The sequence below is a fragment of the Crocuta crocuta genome, unplaced genomic scaffold, assembly GCF_008692635.1.
Source record: "Crocuta crocuta isolate KB4526 unplaced genomic scaffold, BGI_CrCroc_1.0 scaffold334, whole genome shotgun sequence".
Taxonomy (NCBI): Eukaryota; Metazoa; Chordata; class Mammalia; order Carnivora; family Hyaenidae; genus Crocuta; species Crocuta crocuta.
Genome location: NW_027533260.1, coordinates 5,657,125 through 5,666,250, shown reverse-complemented (window position 1 = coordinate 5,666,250; position 9,126 = coordinate 5,657,125).

Below are 9,126 nucleotides of genomic sequence, written 5' to 3'. Positions count from 1 at the left end.
CCCACATCGCCCATTGCCCCACACGCCGCCCCCACTAGGGGGCAGTATTAGCCCTGGTTGGGAACAATTCATGGCCGCCGCTCTTGTAGACCATTTTAAGGATTGCGTTCTTAGAGAGTTCTGGAACCACCAGAGGCTTTTGGCCTGAGGGGTGACGTTGAAGGATCATATTCTGGCTGCACGGCGAATCGATTTTGGAGTCCAAGGATACAGCTGCCACACGGCCTGGCTCCGAGGGGCGGGGCACGCGCAGGCTGCAGCCCAGGCAGAGCGTCAGGAGCGCCTGCGACCGCGCAGGCGACAGAGCGCGGCGACCTGAGCCAAAGCGGTTGCGGTAACAAAACGGAGAAATGGTGACGCTTCCGATCCTGAAGCCAACGGTACTTGCTGGCAGGTAAGATGTGGGGTGGGGGCAAGGGAGCNNACGGCGCCGTCCCCTGCGAGACGGAGCCACTCGGAAGCTCACCACCTCCGCAGGGACCCTCCAAGGCACCAGCCGTGGCTTCAGGACGCCCCGCCGGTCTCACTGGTCTGGACCCAGAGGGACAGCGAGGGCGTCTGAGAAGCAGCCACGCACAAGCTGCGGGGTCCGTGGTCTTTCACCACCGCCAGAGACAGCCCGGCAGACCTGTCCCTCCGCGTCACACCCCCTTCAGCCCAGACTGCCCGGGGAGGGAGGGAAGGGCCCCCAGGGTCTTGGAGGGGAGCCTGGGAAGAGGCCGAGGGTTGGGGCGGGGTCCATTGGCACCGGCACCGGGCAGGGGTCTCACCGATTCTGCGCGTTCCTCCAGGCTGCAGTGACCCAGCTATGTGGGCAGGAAGAGCAGCCTTGGCACTGTCTTCGCTGATGAGGCCGTGACCTTGTGCCGCCCCAACATGCCCCAGAGGCCCTCTGTGCTGGAGGCGCAGCCCCGCAGTGGTGAGCACACGTGGACTTACAGGCCACCGACGCGAGCCTGGGCCCCCGGCTAATCTTTGTTAGGGACCTGCAGCCTGGTGTGAAGGTGCTGACATCAAACAGCCTCGAAGGCCACGGACGGGAGTTTATTGGGACAAGTGATAACAAGAGAAAAAGTTAACGTGGCTTCTTCTCTGCCTCGGATTCTGCCCGGTAAGCGGCTTCCACAGCTGGGGTCCAAAAACAGCGGTCTAGAATTTTTGTCTGTTTCTATTTATTTTTGAGAAAGAGGGAATGCAAGTAAATGAGGGGCAGAGAGAGAGAGAATCCCAAAGTGGGGCTCAAGCGCAGCTGATAAGGGGCTCGAACTCACCAACCGTGAGACCATGACCTGAGCCTAAGTCGGCTGCTTAACCAACTGAGCCACCAGGCGCCCCAGCTGAAGTTTTAAATGACAGCAGCTGGCGCTGGCGAGGATGAGCGTACACCAGAACAAGCCTTCTGGGCAGGATGCGTCCAAGGACATAAAAGTGTGCCTTCTCTTTGACCTCACAATTCCTCTTGGAGTTATCTTAAGAGAATCATTATAGATACAGGAAAATATGTACCTCTGGGCAAATCATGGAAGTGTTGTTTATGGGATCGTTTGGTCTGGGATCAAAAAGACAGGTCAGAATTACTTAAGTCAAGAGACTGAGTAACAGTGCAACAGCTGGAGCTGCAGCAGCCCCTTTGAGCAATGAGGAGACCTATGGAAGGAAGTATGCCTGGTACAATGAAAGAGAAACTTAGAAGGTGCTTGGATCTCTGGTGACCATGAAGCCACAAGACCAGATTGTGATTTCTTTATCAGTTAGCTATTGCTATGTAACAAACCTCCCTAACCTCCCTAAAGTTTAGTGGCTTCAAGAGAGAGACACAGGTAGCACATAAATTCTCTTGAGACCTGGGCTCAGGGTAAGCAATGTATTATTTGGACCTCATTCTATGAACCAAAGCAAGTCAGGAGGCCAGCCCAGACTTGGGGGGAGGGGCAGGAAAATGATTCTCCCTCTTGATGGAAGAAGTTGTTGGCCATGTTATGGGGGTGTGGATACAGCAAGCGGAGAAGTGAGGTTGCTGCCGCAATCAAACTACCACAACTTACATTACATGAGAGAACTACATGCTCTATTAATAAAAGCACTGCTATTTTGAATTTGTTTTACGCAGCTGGACCAAATCCCTACTTTATATAAAGAGCGTGGTAGACAGAAGAGTATAAGCAAAGGCCCTGTGGTGAGAGGAGCATGAAAAGTTCAAATAACTGAAATAAGTGAGGTCTTGGGGTGCCAGGGGCGAGAGGATCCAGTCAGGGAGCCACTTCCCATCAGCACCACGTTTCCTATGGCGGACCCACACGTCCGGAGACAGTCACACTCTCCCGGGACAGGTTCTGGCTCAGCCCACTTTGTCAGGCACATGCTGAGGGCGGGATTTGATTCTGTGGGCATTACGGATGAAGAGAGGGGCCCAAGCTTTGAGAATTCCCGTCTACCCCCCTCCTCTCTCTCTCTCTCTGAAAACCTCAGGAGACTGGGTAGGAATAGGGGCATGGGAGACTTAAGAACCTGGGGCTTTAAAAAAAAAATTTATGTTTATTTTTGAGAAAGAGAGTGAGCATGAGTGGGGGAGGGGCAGAGAGAGAGGGAGACAGAATCCGAAGCGGGCTCCAGGCTCTGAGCCCGACGTGGGGCTCGAACCCATGAACTGTGACATCATGACCTGAGCTGAAGTCAGAGGCTAACCTAGTGAGCCACCCAGGCGCCCCCACAGTGAACATCTTTATGTTCCTTTGGGCTGTGAGAACATTCCCTTGGGAGTATATACCCAAGAGGGTAACCGCTGGGTCCTGGGGGCTGCGCATGCTCCATCTGCCCACGTCCTACCAGGCTGCCCCACGGAAGTGCTGTGTCTGTCCATATTCCCACCAGCACCGTCGGAGGCCCCCACAACTCGTGTCCCCAAGAACACTTGGCATCACCCAGAAACATCCTGCTTTCTGACCTCCGCTTCCCCAGTGAGCTCCGAGTTGGAGCACCTCTTCACATGCTTGTTCGCATTCGGGTGTCCTTGTGTTTGACGGGAGAAAATTCCTACGCGTGAGTATAAGGGTGGGGCCGGCCTTCCGGATCAGGACTCCGTCCCGAATTGTCTGAACCCGCAAAGGACAAAAGCAGGATGAGCGCCCGTCCCCGGGGAGTGAGGTCTAAAGCTCAGTCACTGAGGGCCAAACAGCCAGGAAGAGGGCTGGGAGGCGACCTCCATATCGGAGGGCGACACATTTACCCAATTCACCGCTCTTTTTTTTGTTAATGTTTTATTTATTTCTAGGAGAGAGAGAGAGAGAGACACAGCATGAGCAGGGGAAGGTCAGAGAGAGAGAGGGAGACACAGACTCTGAAACAGGCTCCAGGCTCTGAGCTGGCCGTCAGCACAGAGCCCGACGCGGGGCTCGAACCCACGAACCGTGAGATCATGACCTAAGCGAAAGTCGGACGCTTAACCGACTAAGCCACCCAGGCGCCCCCAATTCACCGCTCTTGCTGTGAAAGTCTGTGCACTCGTCCTCACTGTGGTCCCCGAGAAGATCTACTCACTCAATCAGCTGGTCAACAAACATACACTGGGCAGCCACCAAGGGCCAGGCATTGTTCCAGGGCCTGCGGACACAACAGCAGACGAAGCCGAGGCCCTGCCCCCAGGGCGCTGACCCGGATGTGCATGCTAAGTGGAAAATGGCTGGGCTGGGACAGCCTGAAAAGGAGCCTCAAGTTCCTTGACTTCCTGCAGTGACCTCCCCCAACCCCTTCAGGCTGTCCCTCTTCATGTATCTTCCAAGGGTGATAAACAGAAGGGGGGCTGGGGTAAACAGGGTCCTTGGACCAGCCAGTGGGCCCCCGCCTCACGCCCTCCCTGCATCCGGAGCCCCTGGGTCCTCCAGCCCTGCATTCAGTCTCTCGTGCAGGACAAGGGACAGGAAGGGACAGAGGTTTAGCTACAGAGACATTGCAACAGCTTTCCGGCTCCCTCCCCTTGATGCTGGACCCCACCCCCAGCCCTGTGGGTGCATCTGCGGACCCTGTGCGATGATATAATCGATATAATCGCACCTGACTTCCCTTCAGGTGAGAAAATACAGCCGCCCTGATCTGGGGCGGAAGGCAGAGGAGAGAGGGTCTTAATTCTGCCCTGAGGAAGGGGGTGCAGAGTACAGGACACAGCTGTTCCCTGCCTCCCTATGACAAGGGGATAAAGTCCCGAATCTCTGCTCTAGTGTTGGAGGCCTCCAGGATATGACCCACTTTCCACTGTGAATGTCCATCCCCAACCCCCACCCTGACACACACACACACACACATAGGAATAGGGAACTCCATCCCTGTTCCTCACTCAACCTTACCATCTCCTTGCCCCAGATCTACATTCAACAAGGCAGGGGGGAGGGTTGAAGATGCTGCTCGCTGACTCCCCATGGGAGAAGTGTTGAGCCTGGCATTCAAGGCCTCTACAAAGAGGCCTCCGCCTGTCTTCTCACCACTAGCTCCCACACACCTAGAAAAGAATTCTGATCTCTCGTTCCCCACACACGACCCTTGCTCCCTCTCCCAGCCAGCCATTCCACCAGCCCCAGAGTGGTGCAGGGGTGTCCCGTGGAGCAGGGGAAGCTTTTCAGTTCCCCCACACCCGGAAGGGGAAGCTCTGAACCCTTCAGCTTGACATTCAAGGCCTCTACAATCTGGTCTCTGCTGACTCATCCACCATTAACTCCCAGCAGAGCATAAAGAGAGCTCAGAAATCTGGTTCACGCATTTCTAGCCCCACCTGCCCAGGGAATCCCCCTGCCTCCCCGCAGAGATGAGAGCCCTGCCTTCCTTTCTGGAGAAGCCAGGAAATAGCCCACGGTGGTGATGGGAACCGCACCAGCCATCACAAGCACAGTGCCAGCAATGTCCCGTCCAGGGATGGGCGTCCTGGAACGCACTGGCCACGGCTTCCGTGGAGACAGAGGAGAGACAGGGGCCGGGGAGGCCGTGGGGTCTAAATACCGTGCCCAATACCTCCCAGTCCTCATCCCTGCGACCTGTGACTGTTCCTTTACATGGTAAGAAGGTATTTTGCAGATAGGACGCGGTTAAAGACCTTGAGACGGGGCGACTGGCCTGGGGTCACCCAGCTGGACCCTAAAGACGAGTGTTCCTATTAGGAGGCGGCCGCGGGAGATTTGGCAGAAGAGAATAAGGCCACGTGGTGAAAGTAGACAGAAGCGGAGGGAAACGGGACCAGGGAAGGTGCCGCGATGCTGGCTTTGAACGTGAAGAGGCCATGGACCGAGGAATGCAGTTCTAGAAGCCGGAAAAGATGAAGGAACAGGTTCCCCCTACAGCTTTCCCAGGGGAACGGAGCCCTGCAATAGCTTGACGTCCGCCCCCAAGAGACGGATTTTGGACTCCTAACCTCCAGGAGTATACAAGGGTCCCTGCGTGTTGTTGTGAGTTACCACGTCTGTGGCCATTGTTACGGGAGCCACAGGGAAAGAATCCAGAGGCCCAACGCCCCGATGAACCACCCACTCATCCTGGATTTCAACTGCTCTGTCAACTGAGCCCGCACCCCTCACCGGGCACAGGACCAGGGAGAGTGAGCTCCTTCATTCCAGTGTATATATGTGGTGCTGAAGTTTGTCTGGACCGAGGCCAGACCCTGTGTGATCAGCACCTGGTCAGATCCAAAAAGGACGGAAGGAATAAAGGAAGTGAGAGATGTCAGCCGTATGGCTTCTGGAAACAGAGGGCTCTGAACACACCGGCTTCAAAGAATGAGCTGAACTACTTCAAAGTACAGATTCTGGGGGCACCTGGGTGGCTCAGTCAGTTAAGCGTCCAACTTCGGCTCAGGTCATGATCTCATGGTTCACAGGTTCAGGCCCACATTGGGCTCTGTGCTGACAGCTCAGAGCCTGGAGCCTGCTTCAGATTCTGTATCTGCCTCTCTCTCTCTGACCCTCCCCTGCTCACGCTGCCTCTCTCTCTCAGAAGTAAATAAAACATTTAAAAAAAAAAGGTACAGATTCTGGGCTGGAATTCTGGCTCAGCCCTTTCCTAGCTGAGTGACCTTCAGCAAACTCCTAGACCTCTCTGGGCCCCCTAGCCCTCTGGAGACAACGGCACAGGTTGGCCAGGAGGTTGTTAGAACTGACATGGCTGCAAATTCTGTCACTCCTCCCACAGAGAGGATGGGACTGCGACCCCTCTCTGAACCCCTCCCTGAACGTGGGCTGGCTTGGGGCTCTGCAGCTCAGACACCTAACACGGCTCAGCACGGCCATGCTCCCCCGGGCTCTAGGGGAGAATCCATGCCCTTGCTTCCTCCAGCTTCTAGTGGTAACTGCGTTCCTTAGATTAGCTCGCAGGCCCTGCTCACGGCGCCCCGACCCCCCTTCCCTCACCATATCTCCTCCTCGGACTCTGACCCTCCTGCTTCTCTCTTATAAGAACTCTCAGGATTCCCGAGGGCCCATCCCGATAATACAGGTGGATCCCTCCATCTCAAAATCCTTACCTCAATTACGCCTGCAAAGTGCCTCTGGCTACGTGAGCTAACACATCACCAGTTCCAGGGATTATGGTGTGGCGCCACTCAGCCTGCCACAGCTGGATAGACGTCTCTCTGTGCCTCAGTCTCCACATCTGTAAAATGGAGATTAACAGTAGTATCCACCTCTGGGGTTGTTGTGCGGATAAAGTAAGATCACGGGCCTGGCACTAGGAAGGGCTCAAAAGCACTAGCTGTTGCCTCAGTTTAAAATCTCCCAGAAGAGGACTGAGACTTCCTCGTTAATTTCGGAAGTTCAAGAACAGTGATGGAGGGGGGGGAAGCAGTAAAGAGCAGGGAGGATAGATTATAAACGGGGGGGGGGAACTATGCCAGCTGCCACAGCTCAAGCCCACAGGGACACTCCGGGGAGAGGACAGTGCACACTCAAGGAGCAAGGGCACTGGGGTATGTTTGCTCCAATTTCTCTCCGTCATCGCCTGAGCCCTGTTCCCACAGGGAATTAGTTCTGAGGCCCAGTGGCCTTCAGAGCGGCCAGAAAATAGCCCATAGGCACCAAGATGCATGCCAAAGTCTGCTAGAAAACCACGGAACATCCAAGGGATGTGGGCAGGGCCCTGAGAGCGCCCTCTGCTGCTGATTTTATTATTATACCCAGCTACACGGGACAAGAATCCACATGAGCCACGTGAGGGGATCACAGAGGAGAGGGCTCGCATCCAGCTGGGGTTGCTGAGGCCACAGCCCCCCAACTCCTAGTGCCTGTCAAGGCCACTTGAGCCTCCAGGGGTACGGGACCCCCAAAGCAAGCTGCGAACTTCCGTGCCATGGGTCACCCCCGCCCCACCCCCTCGACCATAACGCATGAATTAGGCATCAGCAGGCAGTGGCCAAAGCAAGTCAGGGGGGCCCCCCAAGGAGGCAGACCTGCCAATGCCTCCCCAGCCTCGAGAGGCAGGCAGTCCGATGTGCGGCTGTTGCCTGGAAAGGGACTGACTGTCAAGGCCAAGAGCTGCCTCCAAGTCAAAGGCAGGACAAGGCTCTGGATCTCGCGGACCTGAGCAGCCAGGGCCCCCCTCCCCTCAGGGCGGCTTCTGTCCTTTCCCGGAAGTCAGACAAACCACTTCACACCCCACACGCCGCGTGGCCGCCCCCACGGTTTCCTCATCTCGTTCTCACACACGAGAGCGATACTAAGTCTCCTTCCTAAGGAAACGCGGAGGGGTCCACAGCCTGGCCTTGTGGGTGTGGCTCTGGGTGCGGATTCTGTATTACATATGGATAGAACACAGGTTACATACGTTATATGCACCGCTTATCACGATCCCCTCTCCCCAGCCAGCTCGCCCCACCAAGGCGAGAGAATGGCCACCGTCGAACCCTGACTTCATGCCTGAGCGAGCTGGCTGCCGGAGGGCGCCTGACTCTCTGGCTTCAAATCCCAGTAACAGGGCCTCCCCGTCGAAGCCTGCTGAGGCCAGTCTTGGGCATCCTGAGGCCTCTTTTCTAGAAAGTTCCCGGAAACGGAATCAGACGTTACGTGGTCTTTTGTGTCCAGCCTCTGTTGCTTGGCGTCCTGAGTCCGAGACTCACCCCAGCTGCCGTGCGGACCAAGCGTTCACCCTACTTTATTGCCAAATGACGTTCCATGGAGGGGCCGTTCCACAGTTTGCTTCTCTGTTGGCCTTTTAATGGACAGTTGGATTATCTCTAGCTGGGGCTGNTAAAAAAAAAAGAAAAGAAAAATTGCTAAGAACACACAAATCACGCTCTGAGGATTCACTCTCAAGTCTTTGTGTGAAGGGTCTGTCTCAGCATCGAACTGGGGTTCTGCAATGGGGGGTGGGGGTGGGGCTATGGTCCATGACCGAGCTTGGCAGAGCCACTGGGGCTTGGACAGTTCTGCTCAATGCAGGGCTCCTCTGAGGAGCTACCCCGGCTCCCGAGCCCCTCACTGGTGGCTGGGCCGTCAGCACGTCTGCATGTGGTCCACTTCCCCGTTTCCTGCCCCGTCACGACGTCTCCCTCCCAAATCCCGCACACAGCTCACTCAGTCTCCGTGTCTGCTTTCCAGAGCACCCAGCCTGAGACACACAGCTAAAGCACTCAGAAGAGTGCCTGGCAAACAGCAAGTGCACTGAAAACGTTAGTTTATCCCTGTGATTTCTACGCAGGGATGGGCACGCAGATTCTGGGGCTGGATGCCTAGGTGCGTTTTCAGTGCAGGAGAGCCCCCTCAGAGGGAGGGGAACGGTGCCCAGTCCTGCCCAAGCTGGGCCCATCCATGAGGGCTTTTTAGATGCCCCCATGGCTCGGCCCTAAAGTAAAGAAGGATGAGGCGAGGGGGGAAGAAGTCAGAAACCCAAGCAGGGAAAACAGAAGAGAATCCCCCACTCTCTTTGTTCTGACCTCAGCTCACAGCCTGGAGGTATCTTTACTGGGGGAGGCAAGAATCTTTAAAAATCTTTAAAACAGTCTGAGTTGGGGGGGCGCCTGGGGGGCTCAGGCGGTTGAGCATCCGACTCTGGCTCAGGTCATGATCTCGCGGTTTGTGGGTTCGAGCCCCGTGTCGGGCTCCATGCTGACAGCTCGGGGTCTGGAGCCTGCTTCAGATTCTATGTCTCCCTCTCTCT